The sequence below is a fragment of the Diceros bicornis genome, chromosome 10 (genome assembly GCF_020826845.1).
Source record: "Diceros bicornis minor isolate mBicDic1 chromosome 10, mDicBic1.mat.cur, whole genome shotgun sequence".
NCBI lineage: Eukaryota > Metazoa > Chordata > Mammalia > Perissodactyla > Rhinocerotidae > Diceros > Diceros bicornis.
The window spans coordinates 29,998,263-30,018,713 of NC_080749.1; the positions used below are offsets into that span (position 1 = coordinate 29,998,263).

The following is a 20,451-nucleotide window of genomic DNA, read 5'->3' on the forward strand; positions in this document are numbered from 1 at the left end:
GCAATGGATTTGGGCCATCCTGGTGGAGAGCGTGCCTTTTGGAGTCAGGTGGTGCTAAGCTCACTTTCCAACTCTCTCACTTCTGTACCACTGACCACATCTTAATCTCAGTTTCCTCAACCCTGAAAAAGATAATGAGATAGTATTTGTAGATGAGATAATAATTGTAAAGCAATTAGCACATTGGCTGTCTTGTAGCAAACTCTCAATAAATGATACCCATTTTTATTATTACTCTTACTATTTCCTTGTCTCTAGTGTGTCTTCCATCATAAAACCAAATACCGGATGTTAAAAATTGGTCTCCCCTAAGTGATTATTATCAAATTATACCCTACATGATTCGCACACCTTCAAAGTCTGTTCCACATAAGGTGGTTTGCAAACGTACAGTTGGCACCTTCATTTGTCTGGCAAACGGTGACTGAGTCAAACTTTCATACGCATATTTAAATATAGCACAGATCCTGTAAATAAACCTGCGGAGTCAAGTTTTATCTTGTCCACTTTGTGTTATCCAGCTCTTGTACAGGAAATGGAGTGTATTTAATATTGATGACTCTGTATGTGTCATTTAATCGTCTCTATTGATTGGATTTCATCAGAGTGTGGGGCTTGGACAGAGCTTTGATTAGACTTTAAGGATTCTTTGCCGTTTTCTTTTACCCGACACCGTATCAATGTACCTTCTGGTGTGATATCACTTACAAAATCAATATCTGAAAAAAGCCCTGCACACAGGCCTCCAGAAGAGAAGGCCCTGGCTCTGAGTCTCCTTATGCAATAGATTAAACCTCTCCAATTGGAAAAGGTTTATTGCATGTTTTAGAGCAGGATAGAGGGAGAAAAAGGAACTGAGGGAGTCTCCACAGATTTCTTGTGTTATTTGTGCATCATTTTTTATTTAAAAGTGTCAAATTCTCCCTTTAATGTTGGTTGGCATTTGAGAATGGATCATTTTTATCAGTGAAATTTTACAGTTTCAATCTAGTGCTTTTTTTTCCTAGATGTAATAATAGTCTATAAATATATTATTTGGGCAAATTGATATCTTAGATAGTCTATTCTTGTCCAAATTCATTTTGCATGGATTTTACTGCTGTGAAACATCCACTGAGCCTCCCGGACTAATCTTTCACTGAGGCAAAGTTTATTTTTCTATTTGCCAAAGTTGTTTCACCACGAATTCACAGAGCGCAGGCTCCAGATTTAAATAGAACAAACTAAGCATTAAGCAGCAAACACGTCTCCTTATAGTGGGTTCGTGGAGTTTGTGGTGGTGTCTTAATGCTGACTGGGAAAAGGACTGGAATAAAATGCTTATTTATCTCTCCTCTGAACATGGAATTTTCTCAGAAGTCAGTTGCTAGGATCCTGGTGGTTAGGGTTGAATTGAAACTCCTGGAAGTAGATGAGGTAATTTCAATAATTTCTGACTATTTTAAATATCAAAACCTTGGGGTTTGGAAATAATATATTCTATCATGTAAAATGCAAATTCCCACCAAACAGGTTACCTGGCTTCAAGGCACCCAGTGTTATATCCTGAGATGGAAGTTGTCTGCCATAGTGTGGTAGTGACACATGGGTAAAGAACATGAACTCTATTCTTTACGACGACATTCCTCCTTTTCATTTTCTGTAACTTTATCATTTCCTCCTGCAGGTTCTTTTATCCTTGTGTTGTGTTCTTCCTTTTGTCATATGTTACTTTAGAACAGTGCCTGGCAAACAAAGGACCATGAGCCGTATCTGGCTGCTTGTTGTGTAAATAAAGTTTTACAGGAACACAGCCACATCCCTTTGTTTAAGTCTTGTCTATGGCTGCTTTCCAATTACAATGGCAGAGGTGAAGAGTTGCAGCAGGGACCCCCTGGCCAGCAAAGTCTAAAACATTTGCTATCTGGCCCTTTGCTGAAAATGTTTGTAGACCCCTGCATTAGAACAACAAATTTCCATTGCGAAAGGACAAGTTTTTTTTTTTTTTTTGAGGAAGATTAGCCCTGAGCTAATATCTATTGCCAATCCTCCTCTTTTTTGCTGAGGAAGATTGGCCTGAGCTAACATCCATGCCCATCTTCCTTTACTTTATATGTGACGCTGCCACAGCATGGCTTGATAAGCAGTGTGTAGGTCCGCGCCTGGGATCCAAACCTGCGAACCCTGGGCCCACGAAGCAGAATGCACAAACTCAACGGCTACACCACCCGGCTGGCCCCAAGGACAAGTTTTATATGAACAAGTTGGAGGGAAATTCAGTTCGTTCCCCAAATACCATCCTGTTCTCTGGTAATTATTGTATTTTCTGTATCCTATTTCTAAAATTATGAGTATGGACTGTCATATCTATTTACATGTTCATATAATGTTCTCAGTGTCAGGAAATATTAAGTTGCTGAAATCCTAGGTGTGTACATTTTGCTATTGCATGTTCCATGATGTCATCATAAATTAATCTTTAAAAATTTTCCTCCTGATTCCCCCACCTCCATGAAATGGTTAAAGTGTTTGCCTCTGAAGAGAGAGAATGTATATATTTACATATATTTATATTTTTAGTGATTTTCATGTTGTTTTTTATAATCATGTGCATAAATATATTTGTTTTAATACATATTTTGAAATTAATCTTTCTCAAAGAGTTTATTCCAGACCCTGGTCAATGTATTATATCAAGTATAGACTTTCTCTACATTTAGCAAGATATGATATCATGGAAAAATCAGTTTGTAACACAGTAATTTTCACATAAACATTTAAACTTTTCCACATTTAGAATCAACGAGTCTAAGGCAAGAAAATTATAAATCAGTTTAACTAAAGCAAAGATTCTCAGGCATGATCTTTCCCAAACTGTTTTAGAACTTTGTAGAAGTATCCGCCATTTTTGAGGTATTCAATAAGTGTCAAGTGTTTTAGGTATAACATTTCAGTTAATCTCCCTGAAACTCTGTGAGGAGGGTTGGAGATGAGGAGGCTCAGGATCTAGTCAACAAGAGAGTCATGAGCATGTGTAGGGCCTGGGCCTTGCTTGTTCGGCAAGAGCCCACAAGCCCATTGCAACCATGTGCCTGTCTGGCTCCCTTCTCGGCAGGATGACCAGCTGCTGGGATTTGTAACAATCCAGGGCCTGGCCAGCCCAGATCTTACCTTATCTCACTCAAAGAACATCATATCCTAAAGGGACACTGAGCCCTTCCATGTGAGCTACTGTTCTTGGGAACGCTGGTCATACCAGGGACAGCCCCTCTTGGCAAGCATAGCCTCTGTGTCGCCTGCCTATATAAGAAACCTCCCCCCTGCCCACAGTTGCGGGTGCACGTTGCTGTCCAGCCGGCCGCCACTGGACTTCCCGGTAAGTAACTCCCGATAAACCTATATGTCTCTTTCACTGTCTCCAGGTCTTTTCTTCCGGTTCTCTGCAACCTATCGAGCGCTGCTCACCCAACTGGGTGAGTGGCCAGACAGCAAGTGTGTTGAGTCTGTAGCCCAGGACCTTCCACACCACCTGGTGCTTCTAACTGAATACAGATCTTCATGGCATGCAGACTTTCAATGCCTCTTGGAGACCAATTTCCCCAGGGATTCAGGGACAGAGAGACTCACACTCTTTCAAAATAGCCCTAGGAGCTTTGATTACTCCACTGAAAACGTAGTTAGTATAAATTGGGTAAAGAGTTGTCATTTTACTTGCCTTAGGTCCATCAGGATGTGGAATCTTGGGGGAAAGATGTCCATTGCAATTCATGAGAGGGAAGAAGGACCCCAGTTAAGCTTTTATTTTCAGAATTTGAGCACATGTTCAGAGTACTCACCCTTCTATGGCCCAGGGCTGAAGTCAGCAGTGAAGACGCTGCTGCTGTATTATGTAAAGAGTTTCGGTGAGTCCAAGTCATGGAAGCTCGTTCTTACCGGGCTCGGAGAGATCTGAGCGGAAAAAAATGAGGCATACCTTCTGGATCTGCCCTCCTGACACGTATGCTTGTGGTTAATTATGCTAAAACTTTATTCTAACCAGGTCGCTTCCCTGCTCACCAACTTTCCAAAAACAAGGAATGAAGTTAAGATGCCTAGTGCCCTCAGGCAAGCATCTCCTTGGCTACATCTTTCACAATTTTTCTTCTTTTTAAAAGAGAGGGAAGGGTGTTTCCTGAAAGTCAAGAGTTTTGAAGTGTGATGGCAGAACTTGTCACCTAAAAGCTAAAAGCTACCAGCGGTTGTGGCTTGTGGTCTTTTTTTTTAAGATGTCTGTCTGAATGAGTCCTTTCTTTAGGTTGATGCAAAATGTGATCTCACTCTTCACAAATACTTACATGATAATAATAAATGTGGCTAGGCAGAATTACTCCTCTTCAGGTTATATATTTTCTGGGATAGTATTTTCCCTGTGCATTTTAACAGTCTTTGCTATAAATCAAAGAGATCATGCAGATGTGTGTGGTGCGTGTGTGTGTGTGTCTATGTTCTTGTTGCTCACATCCTGCAGGTGATGAGAACCCGAAGGCATAGTACAGCAGAAAGGACATGAGAAAAGAGCCTGACCACAGGATGGAGGTGGGACATAGAAATGGGGCTGGGCTGGAGTTGGGAGCTTGTGCTATCCTGGGACTCGGGAGGTCTCCTGGATGGTGTAATTTAAGTTGAAAAACTCTAAAGTGTTCTGGTATCAGAAAGAGAGTAAGATCCAGGTTTTGTGGTGCCTGAACTCATACAATTTGGGAGGCCCTCCTTAAGAAAAAAAGATACAAAACTACAAATACGAAATTAAGTACAGAGTCTTAGAAAAGGCCTTAAAATCTTAGGTTTCCTTAGCTTCATAGTAAATCTAGTTCTAGTTGGACATTTACGTTGTAACCTAATTTTTCTCTTGGGACCAAGTACCCTTGTGGGTAGATGAAGAATATCCCCAGGAGCCTGTCAGACATCCTGGGCGCAGGTAGATCTGAAGGTAGGCCCTAGACTGTTTGAGGGGGGAAATCTGTCTTCTCTCTCAGGTCACTGGAGGCTGGTCCAGACACCAAGGCTCAGACATACTAGAACTCTCCTGGTCATGGAGCTGGGCTGAATCCTGTCACCTGGATCCAAGCAGGCTAGTGCCATGTAAGGATACACGAGGATGCATCCCAGCCTGCAGCTCTGAGAGCGACCACCAAGGGAAGCAGTGGTGACTCGGTACTGATATTCCCTGTCATTATCTTCAAACCTTGAGGAAAGTTGGGAAGAACAGCAGATTAACTTCGCTCTTCTGTGAAGAATCCAGGGGAGAGCCTGCTCTGCACTTAGGATGTATGGTAAAGGGAGGCACTGTGCATCCTTCTAGGTCTGAATGGGGGTCTCTGGGGCAGCAGCACCCTCCTAGGCCCATGGGAAGCAGAGGCAGGAACAGAACACTTTGGCCAGAGTCGAACTACATGAGAGACCTAATCCTGAGTGGGGAGAAGATGGCACCTTGCAGAAAATAACTGGGGAACATTTTGAAGGGGAAATAAGTTTCTGCTTGGACATATTGGGTCTCAGACTCACCCTATTTTGTGTACTTAACAAATGCATCAAAATTTTTAGGAACAGGTTGGTTTTGCCTGGCGTACATACAGTCAAAGCAAATAAACACTAAATATCTATCCCTACATTTTCTGTCACTGAGCATTTTCTACCAAGTTCCTTCCTTCTTGCTTGCCATCTGCTCTTCCCCAGTCTATCTACATTTGATGAAAAGAACCTGTCCTGTGAGGTCCACCTCAACTGACCATAAAATCTGAAAGTCTTCTCCGATTCCTCTAATCACAAATGGTCTTTCTTTTTGAAGCGTTTTGTCTTTACTTCTCTCTACGGCTCTTCACACTGTCACCTAGAAGTGTGGTTACTTTTGTGCACATCTAGACTAGGCTATTTTGTCTATAAGGATTGGAAAGACACTCAGGTTATCCTAAATTTTGGGGGTTTCTGTTTGCTCATTAGTATTTATAAATGGCAAAACTGCACACTGAAATCTCATGGGAAGCCAGAGATAGCCCTAGAACTGAGCTCTCCAGATGGGAACTAAGTTGGGAAACAAAAGGAACCCACACAACTCTGGGTATGGCAGTCATCTTCACTGACCAGCCAAGGCTAACATCGTATAAACTCTGCAGAAAGGAACCTCAACACATTCATCTTGAGCATGCATCATGCCTCAAATACAGGGATCAGGGACCATTAAGCACGTGGTGCCCAGATGGATTGAAGTTTGCCTGGTTGTACAGTGAATGTGTTTCTTAGAGGAAGATACCATCCTCATAGCAAACTAAATGAACTTGGTTACCTATCTATTAATTACACTCTTTCCCTCAGCTCCTCTACTCCCCAGAGCCAAAATCCTTCCATTGAAAACTTTGTCATTAGGTGCTATAACGATGCCTAGTTTCTAGACTCTCATACTCCAATCTCCATCTCACTCTCTGCGTGTCCCTCAGAGTAAGACCCTTGGCACACAGTGGGCTCTCAATAAGTATTGAATAAATAAGTGGCTAGAAACCAGCTGTAATATCCTTCTGCATACACATCATAGATAAGCTAGGAGGGTTTGGGGATTTTTATCCCTTTGGTCTGTATTTTCCCTGAGAGAAGGAGGGGAGTGGTTGTTCTCTGATGCATGACACTCTTCATTTTTTCTATAGGTAAATTGCCTGTTCAAAAAAACCAGAACGTAGTTGTACTGAAAACACAACTCTACGTCTCTTGAGAGCTACTTTATTATCTGACCAAATTGATTTTTGTAGAAGAAACTAAAGAATAGAAAATATATATTCAAATATTAAATGAATGTCTTAAATTGAATCAAATTCTTGAAGATGAAAGCTCTGCATCTGGGGTCAGGATGGGGAAAGGGGGAAGGCTTGAATTTTTAACTGATTTGCTGAAGAAAAGTAAAGAGTATGTACTATGTTGTGAAGAATAATCCTGAATTGGCACAAGCAAGAAAGGTAGGATTTGCCTGCTTCTTTGAACATTAGTTCATATCCTTCATGTTCATTATACTGTAGACCATTAAGCTATTTTATGGGCAAGAGAGAAGTTCAAGTACAGCACGAGTTGCCAAAAGGATTATGAAGTTCGTTTTGATTGATCAATAATTAACTGTACCTTGTGAAATTACAGGCTTGACTAACTGTGGAACATATTGTAGTGAACAGCCCAAGCTGCCAGAAAGAACAGAGAAGACAGAAGAAAAAGCAATGGAAACCGAAACATCTGTCCTCTTTATGCTGCAAGAGCTTGCAACCAAGATCTCCCTATTTCCTTCTCTATCTAAAGTACAAACAGCATAAAGCAGGGATTGCATTGATATGGGATGCTACAGAAGATGTTTGCTTATAATTATTTCTAGCACTTTTTTGAAGTTCAGGGATAAAACATTTCCAATTATTCATCAAGCTTTTGGAACTCATAGGCCTCTATAATAGGGATTTAGCAGAACAACAAATAGCACACAAGGATACAGATGAAAGGAAGGAATGTGAAGGGATTATTACCATAAAAAAGCAAATGGCTATTTGATGGAATTACAACAATACAGGGAATCAGAGAGAGATGGAAAAATAATGCTCATTGATAAATACGTAGCTGTTTAACATTAATTTGAATTATGTCATGGCTGTGAAATGAATAATACTTGTCATTTTTTTTTCACACCTAAATATATATATATATTTATCTTTTGAAAGATAACTATTCTGGACTTTGTATTGTCTCAGTGGCGGTCTTGAAAAAGCTACCCACTTTCTTTAGACAATTGATAGTTCTAATTTTTAAAATATTGGTGGAAATTCCCTTTACTAATGTCTGATAGCCTTAGTTTACCCAAAATACATGACTATTTGTATTGCTCATTTATGGCTTACACTTACCTATTTCTAAACAGGTTTTGAATATTGTTTAACATGGACAAATGCTAAATTTTAAAAAAAGCCTAGGACTGACTCTCCCTGTTTCTATTCTGTAATTCCTCTACATACTTTTCCTCCTCGTTAGTGCAAAGAAAAGATAAGTCATCCATAGATAACAGCAATTTTAGCACAAACATGCTTTAAAAATTGCATTTGGCAAATTGTTAAATTTGGGGTGGTCTCAACGTAGAAGGGAAGGAAGGTGAAATCGCTTTCCAACCACATATAGCTGAGTCATCCTTTCAATGAGATACTTCAGACCAGGGAATAGATTGCATTTCAAAAAGATATTGAATTAAAATATTTTTCCAGTTACTTCTGACTGGATGAAAGATTTCTATTTATTTTTTAATAAAATAAGAGATTTAAAGAAAAATATACCAGAGAAATCCAAATTAAATGGCAAGACAGGCTCTCCAAGAATCTTCTGTTGTCCCACACTATAAGAACCCACCCACTGTTTGTACTAGTCAGGAGGGATGTTGAAGAATTCAATGGCCAATTCCATTATGAACTCCGCTTGCTCTAGGATCTCCTTCAGAGGGCAGGGAGCCGTTCAAAGGCACTAGGCGGATAAGGTCTTTGAGGTTTTGTGTAGTTTTGTTTTTATTTTTGTTTTCTAAACTCTGTGTTATATATAACTCAAATTTTTAGTTTGAAACAGAAATAGTGTACTTGCTGGAGTAGTCAAGCGTGTAAGACTCGATGGCATAGCATAATAAAATAAAATAAAAGTTTTGCTATTTAGTAGCGGTGTGCTTTAAAGGATTTAGAAAGTTAAATTTGCAGTTTAGGAAAGCACAAATTTGTAAATTAAGATATATCTGCCACCAATATAGTATTAATAAGTATTAACTCTATAAATCTGCATGATTGGAGTTCTAAACATAAGAACCCTTTCTGGTCAGTTTGTGGGGGGAAAAAAGTAAAAAGAGTGAGATACTTTAGGATCCCGGGAGAACTGAGACTTAGAATACCAGACAAGTCAAGAAATACGTGTGTATGAAACAGGATTCCATTTTTTTTTTTTTTTGAACAGAGAAGGCATTTACAGATGGGGGAAAAAAAGATGAAAAGGTATCTAGTCACTTTCTGTGCATATCTCTCCTGAAATTGGAAATAGGAAAAATATTTCAGTTTTATACTGATTTTCTTATGGCTTTTGGAAATTATTTACTTACCTTACACTAAAATAAATACCACAGTAAAGTTTTTGTTTCCTATGATTTAAAGTAAATGTTCACGCCCGTCAGAATGGCTATAATTAACAAGACAGGAAACAATATGTGTTGGAGAGGATGTGGAGAGAAGGGAACTCTCATACACTGCTGGTGGGAGTGCAAACTGGTGCAGCCACTATGGAAAACAGTATGGAGATTCCTCAAAAAATCAAGGATAGAACTACCATATGATCCAGTTATTCCACTGTTAGGTATTTATCCAAAGAACTTGAAAACACGAATTTGCAAAGGTACATGCACCCCTGTGTTCATTGCAGCGTTATTCACAATAGCCAAGACTTGGAAGCAACCTAAGTGCCCATCAAGGGACAAATGGATAAAGAAGCTGTGGTATATATACACAATGGAATACTACTCAGCCATAAGAAACGATGAAACCCAGGCATTTGTGACAACATGGATGGACATTGAGGGTATAATGCACAGTGAAATAAGTCAGAGGGAGAAGGTCAAATACCGTATGATTTCCTTCATTAAGTAGTAGATAATAACAACAATAAACAAACACATAGGGACAGAGATTGGATTGGTGGTTACCAGAGGGGAAGGGGGGAGGGAGGAGGGTGAAAGGGATAATTTGGTACATGTGTGTGGTGATGGGTTGTAATTAGTATTTTGGTGGTGAACATGATGTAGTCCATGCAGAAATAGAAGTACAATGATGTACACCTGAAATTTTTACAATGTTATAAACCAATAAAAAAAAAAAAAGTAAAGTAAATGTTTTATGACCAAGATTTAGTTACATTTGTGACTGCAGATAATTCTTAGAAATGAATATTTCCCTGTTTTACTATTATATAAAACAAATCTGCAGCATGTTACTTTAAAAATGAAATAAAGCCTGTGTTCATAGTGACAGTCAATAATACTACAGCATAATAATCAATTGCTATTTGTAGCAGCAGGACTAGCAGTGGGGGCAGATCAGTGCAAATTACTGTCACTGTGTGCTGTCATGTATGCAGCCAGCCTGTAGAACCCAAGAAAAATGATGCCCTATTCAATGGAATGAGACAGTACTTAGTCATACCTGTACAATAGCGAAGGAATGCTAGCTGACATCAAATATAAAGGGAAAGTGGATATAAATCTAAAACAATGATGGGCAAGAAAAATAAATTAATCCAGCTAATAGTTCTGCTCCCCAGATTCAAAGTTAAATGCTCATACTTTTTCTACAAGCTGGAAATTGGTGGATTACAGGTGTCTAGGGATCTACAAAAAAGATCAGATGGCTTTTTAGTGAACACCAGAGAAGTCTGAGCTGTACTTTACTCCAACATTGCAGGGAGATGACTCTAAAACCAGATATTGAGTGTAAATCACTCGTTATGGCCAATTCTAATGACAAATTTAAATGATAATTTATTTCACATACAAATAAGAAATAAGCAAGAGGGGCAACAACCACGTTTATCAATATCATTGATCATTGAACTATTTTTTAAAAATCTTTTGCATTTTTATATTTAATTCCAAGAAAGAAAGAAAGTCTCTGGTCTATCTTTGGGAAGCCCTTAAATCTTTTAGCAAATTAAGAAGGTAATTTTGAAGCTAGAACTACTGACCTTCTACCTTAGTCTCTTTGATGAATCAGTCCACTTGCCTTCTCATTGCAGACAGATAATACAGAGCAATGGGAGAGAGAGAGGAAAGAGGTACTTTCAAATCTACAAAAGAAACCAAATTGAGCAAATGGACAACATACAAATCCCTCTGTTTCTAACACTCCCCAGTAGTTAATTAAGTTTGCAGAGAGCTATATTAACTCATACAGGAGACAAATGCTTCAAATATTACCTTGAACCGGATCAGGCCCAGCTACATAATTTACTGCACCTCGTGTTAAATGATTCTGTGGTGCCCCTTGTTCAAAAATAATTAAGAATTTCAAGACCACAACAGCAGACTGTTAAACCCAGTGCAGGCCCTTCTAAGTGTGGGGCCTCTTGTGGCTACACAGGTCTTATTCCATGAAGCCAGCCCTCAGTGGGATAGTTTATCTTGCTATGCTTCCACCTGGCTACAAACACTAGCCTAGTTTGGTTTATGTTACTTAATCAACTCTCGACAAATCGATCTCTAAAACAAGGGTTGCAGACTGATGGCCTGCAGGCTGAAGTCAGCCCAGAGACATATTTTGTTCAACCTGATAGGTGACTATTATGGGTCAAGACTGAGTGACAGCTGAGCCCTTTGGATGAGACTTCCTCTCTGGGTCCCCATTATCTCTTATTCTTTTACAATGAGCTGTTTTCACCCCTTACATTACCTGCCTAGCCCCTGTTAACATTTGAGTTTGCCACCCATAAAATGGTAATGAAAATTTTTAGCCAGCATTCTCTGCTCCTACTAGCAGTACAAATAATAGCAGTAAAAGCATCATGCTGATAAAGCTACATGAATCTTAAGAAAATATTAGTTAAAGCACAAATAAGTTAATAGTATTGATGAGCATATTCTGTAAACTATGCACTCAGGAAAAATTTGCATTAACTCAGTACCACCTTTAATGAAAACCCGTTAGGAAGAAATACCACTCTCCACTTCCCTTGTTTACTTCACTGATTTAGATGGAAAAGCATCAAAAATTCACCTACCAATATGCTGAGCCATTTACAATTCTAAAATCACTTTAAAAGCAACTAACAAACACCAAGGGGGAGGGGAAGAGAAACTCAAGTACAATTAAAAGAAATTGAAATGACCCTCAGAAGCAAACTGTGATGAATGAGAAATAGTAACTCACTTCCCAAGTAAAATGGCTTTATCAACTATGCCTAAAATATGTACATTATTTAGAAATGTGACAATTCACTTGATTGTTAAACATGCTGGCTGGCGATAAATTGAAGGTTCCCAAAAGGGACAAAATGACCTGAAAAATAATGCATCTACGATCTAAGAAAATGTTTCTGCCAAGTACGACAATGCTTTGAGTTCAGTATAGTGATTTCCTTATTGATAGTCATGTTATTAATGGCTTAAAAATATAACTCTGTCTTATAACTCCATCATGAGAAGAATCCAACTGCAAACCCGATGTGCATTTTTATTGGTTTCAGCTTGCTAGACTATTTTCAAGATAGAAAAGTTGTGCCAATTTAATTGTGATTAGACTTAACTTCTGGGCTAAGCTCACATACAAGAAGATGAACAAATCCTAGAACATTTTTTGTAAGTCATCATATTTGACTATTCCTTGATCTTCCCAACTAATGAAATGAAGAACTTAATAGAAACTTTTGGTCTCTGCTGTATTTTACTAATAAAAGCTGTTTGCCTTGTTTGAATCATTTGGAAAAAAGAATGCAGGTGGCAATACCCTGTGTCACAGTCAGCCACTGTTTCTGAGATATCAGGTCTATATAACTTCGTGTTACAGTATTTTTGTTTTTTTTTTCTTAGTTCTACCTCTATACCCAAACCTTTAATTTCATTCAAAGAAATATTTGCCATGTAAGCCATCATGGAGTAGAAATATCTTCAGGAGATTGCTTTTAAAATATTATTGGTGTTTACCCGGCAGAGAAGAGTAAGGCTACTGTTACCATTATTATAATTTTCCTGAAGATGTCCCTACTTAGTGATGAAAACTGTAAGGACTTTGGCTCTTTCTGTTTCAAATATTCACCACAGAGCTCAAATATTAAACTAGGTTTGTGGGAGGTGGGATTGTTTTTAACAAAATAAATTTAAGGTGGAGCACAATGTGTCACAGAAAATGTTTCCCAGGGAGACATCTGTCTCACGAGGGTGTGATTCACTTGGCCCAGGGAGACTATAAAGCTAGCACCACTAGCCCAGCGTCTAGTTTGTTTGCTCCTCTTGAAGTAGTCTAGGTATTATCTACTCTCTTTTCTTGATTGTCAATTTTCTACGTTGATCTCCTTTCACAATTGGTGATTTCTATTTCATGTTTTCTGTAGTATCCACACATGCCTTAAGTAAGAAATATGGCTTATGGAAACATGAATAAGACTTGGGCTTGACAACAGTGGATTAGCACTAAATGGAAACATGCTTTGCACACATTCTATCACTATGTAGAACCATTTGGAACAAAATGGGCCAGGGATGAGGCTAACTTTGCAACTCTGTACTTGACTAACCTGCACAAATTCACGTTCCTGGTAAGTGTCAGGGCAAAGATTTGCAGCTGTGCTCAAAGGCTCCAGCTCTTTCCACTGGGCCATGTTGTCTTTCTTCGCGTTCTATGGGAGATAGACCTCTGCTTTAAAAGCCTATCAATAAACAACCCAGATGACATCTTTGAGGACTTTTTAGCTTGTGTTGGAGGCAAAGTTTATAGAATTGGGAATTCAAAATAAAAATGGCTGCCCTTTCCCTCATGACTCCAAAACAAAATTAAAACGAATCATTTTTGAATTCTAGATTGGCAAGAAAGAAGCAAATATCTTATAAACAAGTTGATAACAGGGATATTTTGAAGGGTCTTTCCCATGGTACCAAAGAATCTATTCAGATTGCATGTACTGTTCTTGCCTAAAGTTGAAATTTAGTAGAAACTTCTGAATCATAAGATAAATACCAACCTTTGTTTTTTATATTTTTAGTGTTGTCTTTTCAGTATTAAGTATTATTTGTCTAATTTAAACAAATTAATTAAATTAATTAATTTAAGTTTAATTCTTTGAAAACCAGTTATTCATTCAACAAATGTGTGTGAAGGGATAGTATACATACAACAATGAATGACAAATGTCTTCTCCTCAGTTTGCTTATAATGATTAATAAAGTACCTGTGTAATATTACTCAGTTAACTAAAATAAAATACTCAGTTAATTATGTAGTTCTGTTCCTAAAACCTTCTGGGTACATGGTAGTATAGAGCATTAAAAATAGCACATATGGAGAAAAAAGACTCACATTTAGGTATGTTAAATAGCAGGTACAAATATCAATCTCATGATTACCTCATATATGTAGTTTCTTTTTTGTGTGTGTATTTAAAAAAATAAAATGCAAACAGTGTTATAACAACTTTGTCAATTAACTAATTTTACAATCTGCAATTTCATCACCAACTTTCCAAAGTACTATAAACACTAATTATTTTGCTGCCCTTTCTGTATTTTCCACAAATTCCCATGTGAAATAAATAGCAGTGTATTCCACTCCATCATTCATTGGTAATCCTATTCCTTATAAATAGAGAGAAAAAAGAAACCCTAGCAAAGCCCATTTAGTTTATGTGGCATGTATATGACAAAGAACATATCGAGATTTTTATTAAAATAGAAGCTCGCATTGAATGTTTTCTAGCAATGCTGACAGTATGCTCACAACTGTTGGTTCCAAAAACCATTGTGAAGAATTTTAATGATCTAAATTGTAAGAAAGGCACTAACATTAACTAAAGGTGGTGAAAAATCTCTGGTTCTAATTTGCAAACTACCCCCCTGCCCCTTTTTTTTTTATCATTTCCTTTCCTTACATTGGATTTTGTCACATGGATAGGTAAAGCCTAATGGGAAAACGTGAGACTGATTGGGTAGCAGTAATATAAAATAAAGTGAATAGATCTAAGAGTCAAGATTTAACTAAACAAAATATGCTTAACTTGTATTTTTTACTAAGAAGAAGAAAACTAAATGGAAACCATTTTATTAATTGTATTATACTACTATTAGTATAGTATTATACTAAAAACCTATCAGTAAACAACCCAGATGACATCTTTGAGGACTACAGAAACTACATATGAGATAATCATGAGATTGATATTTGTACCTGCTATTTAACACACCTAAATGTGAGTCTTTTTTATCCACATGTGCTATTTTTAATGCTCTATACTACCATGTATCCAGAAGATTTTAGGAACAGGACTAATTATACTATTTAAAATTCTCATTATTCAGAATTGCAAAAAGAAAGAGAAAAGATTGTCAAAAGTTGCATTGTGCTCTCCTGTCTTGAAAGACGGTGGTAAAAAAGGTGGAAAAACAGACACTAAGGAGAAGAAACCTAAACTGAAGAAAGGCTGATACCAGTGGCAAGGTTAAGAAGAAAAACCTCAGGACCAAAATGCTCAAGAAAAGGGAAGTTCCACTACAGCTGAAACTTTGCCTTAGAGGAATTGGCAGGTATTCCAGATCCAAGGAAAGCCGTGTGCAAGAGGAAGTGTTCAACAGTTAAATCCAGGATTGAAAAGAAGACGGAAATGGTTCTTGCTACTATCATAAGCCAGATGGTAGTGACAAGAATGGTGGTACCCACGTGTTTAAACTTGACGATATGCCTAGTTATTATCCTACTGAAGATGTGTCTCAAAAGCTGTTGAGCAACTGCAAAAACCTTTCATCAGCATATGAAAAACCTGAGGGATAGTGTCACTTCCAGGACCATTCTGTTCATCCCCACTGGTCACCACAGAGGCAAGAAGTTGGTTTTCCTGAACCAGCCGAAGCAGGTTGCTACTTGTGATCAAAGCTTTGGTCCTCAATTTAGTTTCTCTGTGTTGTGCACAAAAGAAATTTGTCATTGCCACTTCCACTGAAATTTATGTGAGAATCTCCATACATCTCATTGATGTCTACTTCAAGGAGAAGCTGCATAAGCCCAGCCACCAAGAAGATGAGATGTTTGACATAGGGAAGGCGAAAAACCAGGTTACAGAGCAATGCAAGATCCATCAGAAAGCTATAGACTCTCAATATATGTCAAAAATCAAAGCTGTTCTTCAGCTTACCGCTATCTGTGTTCCATGTTCTCTCTCACAAAAGGAGATTGGTGCTCTAATATTCTAACAAAGAACTTTAATTAAAATAACTGAAACGCTAAAAATATAGTATTGCTTTAAAAGCCATTCATATCAGCATATGTTTTAAATTTAATTCTTTTATCTTGAGATTTTGGTACATAGAGCAAATGGTACATTTGAACAAAAATAAAATTTCATGACAGCCAATTTTTCAAAATCTTTTATCTTAAAATTAGATAACATTTTTGTCATTGACAAGTTTAATTCTGTATGCAAATTGTAACTAACAGGTAATGAATGATTGTTGCTTGTAAAGTAAATATCCAGTACTAGTAATCACTTAGTTTTATTTTTGCCCAGAAATAAAGGTGAGGTTTTTTTCTTTGTTGTTTTTTTATGTACAATACTACCTAGTTACAGTCATAATGCTATTGACATATACGGAGTTTTCAGTGAACCTGGATTTTATTTTTTATTTATCATATACCAGATGGTATGGTAATGGTTAACAATTTTAAAAGACATTGATTCTATTTATAGGAATAAGAATAGACACTAATAGATAAATTGTATATGCTCCAAATATAAGGAGAAAATAGTAACAAATATTAAATTTTGCTTGGTTTGGGGAAAAATCTAGATTCCCATAGAACTTAGATATAGTGCTTGAAAAAAAAAAGTAATGCCTAACTAATAGAGGACTCTGAGGGAGAAAGTCTTGCCTGATATTTAGAAAATTATTAGAACTAGCAAAGGGTTAGTTTATTAGTGCTGCAGCTTAAAAAATTAACAGCTTTGTATAAAATGTACAGGAAAATTGACAACCAGCTCTCCTATCACTGGAAAAGTGATTCCTTTCTTGAAGACATCCATTGAGATATTTTGCAGCACTTAGGATTCATCAAAGTGTAGCATTTGTAATATGGGAAAATAGCCTTCAATAATAGCCCTTCCCTTAAAATGGTGGCAATTGCCAAGGGCCTAATATAATTTGGCAAAAAGTGCCTTGTGTACTTCAATCAAGAGCTGATTTAATCTTATTACAAAAAGTATAATGGTTTTATTGAACTCCTATCTACTCTCTATTGGTCTAGTCATGTAGATGGAAAATTACTTCCCCTTTTTGTTCTTTTAACTTAAGATGTTTTGGAAAGGAAATTAAAGTTATCGAGATAATGTTGTAGTTGATTCTAAAAACAAGAAAACTTTGAAGTTAAAGTAGATTAGTTGGGAAATGTCAGTGAGGCTTCCATGGAGTGCTGAGAGGCTTCATGTCAGTTACAAAGGGGGCATCCTTCTCCCAAAGATATGGAAATAGTATTTGTTTCATATTATCTTTGACATCTCCAGCAAGCTATCCTTCTGTATACAATAGCATATTCATATAGCACCACTGTCTCACGCAAGAGTGGTTGTGCACACCTATTTGAGAGGATGACAATTTAAAAATAAGTGACTTTGATGAACATTTATACTATAAAATGAAAAAAATGCATTAATTAAAGTTTATGTATGATGCATACATAGTTAAAAATTTTTGGAGATACAGTGAATGCCAAGTTGAATGCCAAGGGAGGGTGAGTATTGAGATTGTTCTGAGAGGTTATACCTTAAGTATCCCTTTGTGCCATAAGAGGAACTTGAAAAATTACCGATAAATAGAAAACATCCTGGTGAGCTTAGATGCCATTGCACTCAATCGTTCAATCCCCAGTGTTGACCTACTAAGCTCCCAACTTCAGTCACAAAACTGGCCTGGTCTCTGGAACAAATCTGACTCCTAGGTGGAAAACTATGGTGTCTCAGCATCAAATAAATCTTATTTTTGTTTGAGATATATAGCTCCCCTAACTAGGCTTAAGAATTCCTTGAAATTAAGTCTGTGTCTTATATTCCACTTTTTAGGACCTCAGCACTTGTCACATAAGAGTACGCAGTGCCATATTCCCTCTGAGACAGGAATCTTTCTCTCTTTGATACAATTCTCTTAGTGTTTAGAGACATGTTTTTAAATCTTAGTCCTTGTGGCTGGATTCCTGCTACTCATTGTTGGATCAGCTGATCCAACAAGGTCTCAGCTTGGAATTTTGCCCATTTCATGAGAAATTCACTGGCTTTTATCATTGAATACCTCAGACATGATTAACCTCCTAAATTTTTTTTCTTTTGTGAGGAAGATTAGCCCTGAGCTAACATCTGTTGCCAATCCTCCTCTTTTTGCTGAGGAAGATTGGCCCTGGCCTAACATCTGTGCCCATCTTCCTCTACTTTGTATGTGCTTTGCCTGCCACAGCATGGCTTGATGAATGGTGCGCAGGTCCACACCCAGGATCTGAGCCTGTGAACGCTGGGCCACCAAAGCAGAGTGCGCGAACTTAACTACTACACCACTGGGCCAGCCCCATAACCTCCTAAAATTTATTTACTGAATACTCAGTAGGTTCTGGGAACTGTGCTAAAAGTAGGGATACAGTAGTGAATAAAACATAGTGTTTTATGTACCTCCCTGGGGGTTACAAGCTAGTGGGGAAGGCTGGCATTAAACGTGGGATCAGGGGCTGCCTGGTGGCGAAGCGGTTAAGTTTCCGCGCTCTGCTTCAGCGGCCTGGGGTTTGCCAGTTCGGATCCTGGGCACTGACCTACTCATTGCTCATCAAGGCATGCTGAAGTAGCGTCCCACGTAGAGCAACTAGAAGGATGTACAACTATGACATACAATCATCTACTGGGGCTTTGGGGATAAAAAAGGAAAAAAAGAGGAAGATTGGCAACAGATATTAGTTCAGGGCCAATCTTCCCAAAAAAAAAAAAACAAAAAAAACAAAAAAAACCCATGGGAAAAGAATAGAGATGGATATTGCAAAGGGCCATGACAAAGGGCTATGGCAGTGTATGTCCAGATATCCAGCCTGGTCTGGATGATCCAGGAATGGCTTCTGGTGAAAGGATGTTTGAGCGGAGACCAGAAGTAGGAATTAGCCAAGTGAAAACAAGCAGAAGAATATTTAAGCAGAAGGAAACACATATACGAAGACCTAGCAGCATAGAAAGATGGTGGATTATAGAAAATAAAAATCTTGATGACTGAAATGTAAATGGGGTTGTACCTTCTGAATTCTTTCTTATTGCCCAAGACTTGCCATGATTACCTGCCCTGCCTTATTTCCAGTTATGTCCTCTCCACTGTTTCCTATTACCTTGGTGTCTGAGGCCATGATCTGAATAGAAAGTAACTTTGAGGATAATCAGCAGAGAAACAGCAGTCAGAAGCAGGGTGTGGTGAGAGTCTGCATCACATGTTCAGAGTTGGGATTAGATCAATGGATTCGGTGTGCTGTGGGACACGTTCTATGGAAGGTTCTATGTGAAGGATAGAGTGGGGAATGATGAGGGTTTAAGAGAACTACCGTTAATGAAGTTAAGCCCCATCCAGCCGAAGCAATCAGAGAAATGGATAGACAAAATAACTATTTCAAGTCACATCTTCATTTGGAATAGAATGTTCACATTTAAGTTTAATATCTGTTTCTAAATTTATTCTTAACATGTCACTTTTTAAAAAAAAAAAAGTTAAGAATGTCATTAAGATGTTGGGCTCCATCACATAATATTGTTTGGACAGTTTTGATTGTGACGTTTAGATTAATATTTATGTTGTACACGTTAAGGTTGACAACAATTTGACTCAATTATAACTAGTCTTTCCTGTTCAGAATCAGGCACAAATAATCTGCTTATGCACTTATGGCCTGCAAATCACCAGAGAACTAGGTACAGGAGGCAAGGATGGAACCTCTCTTTCAAGTCCTCCCCAGGATTACCCAGGGTGGGACAGAGGATGCTGCCTGGGGCAGATGGGAGCTTCCCAGCAATGGTGGGGTTCAAATTGTTAACATGGACCCCAAAGAGGAGTCAGTAAAGAGAGGGAGTAAGTTTGCCTCTGCCCAAAGCCCAGCTCTCATCTTGAAGACTTCATGGTAATTTGATATGTGTGATCTTTTGAGCCCGGTACAGACCTATCCCACATTTAGATAGACCCAACAGTCTTTCTAACAAAAAGGCTGAAGAGTGAGCTCAGACAACAAATTCAGGAATATTGGAGAATTCACCAAAGCATTTTCACAAACCTGAATCCATCTGAGCTGCATGGTTTTAGTTTAAAGCTATTTTATAAAAGTTTTCATATCTGAGAGAAACGAAGACGCAACTCCAAACACCTTGAAGGGGTAGCAGGGAGAGACGTTAGGCAGCCTCTAAAATGACCCCCACCAAACCCTGCCTCCTGCTGTGCATGCTCTTTTGTAATAAACTCCTTCTGAGTGTGGGTAGACCTAGTGACTCACTTCTAACAAAAAGAATATTGCAAAAATGTCGGGATTTTTCTTATAAGACTAAACATGTAATTAACTAGCAATTGCACCACTGGGCATTTATCTCAGAGAAATAAGAACTTATGATCACACAAAAACTTGTACACAAATGTTCATAGCAGCTTTATTCCTAATAGTAAAAAACTGGCATCAACTCACACGTCCTTCGACAGGTGGATGATTA

At 38.1% G+C, this 20,451-nt stretch overlaps 1 pseudogene; it reads left to right on the forward strand.

Moving 5' to 3' along the window:
* The first annotated feature begins 1,341 nt into the window (after positions 1-1,341).
* Positions 1,342-20,451, forward strand: part of LOC131411059 (large ribosomal subunit protein eL6-like) — a 53,567-nt pseudogene continuing 34,457 nt past the window's right edge.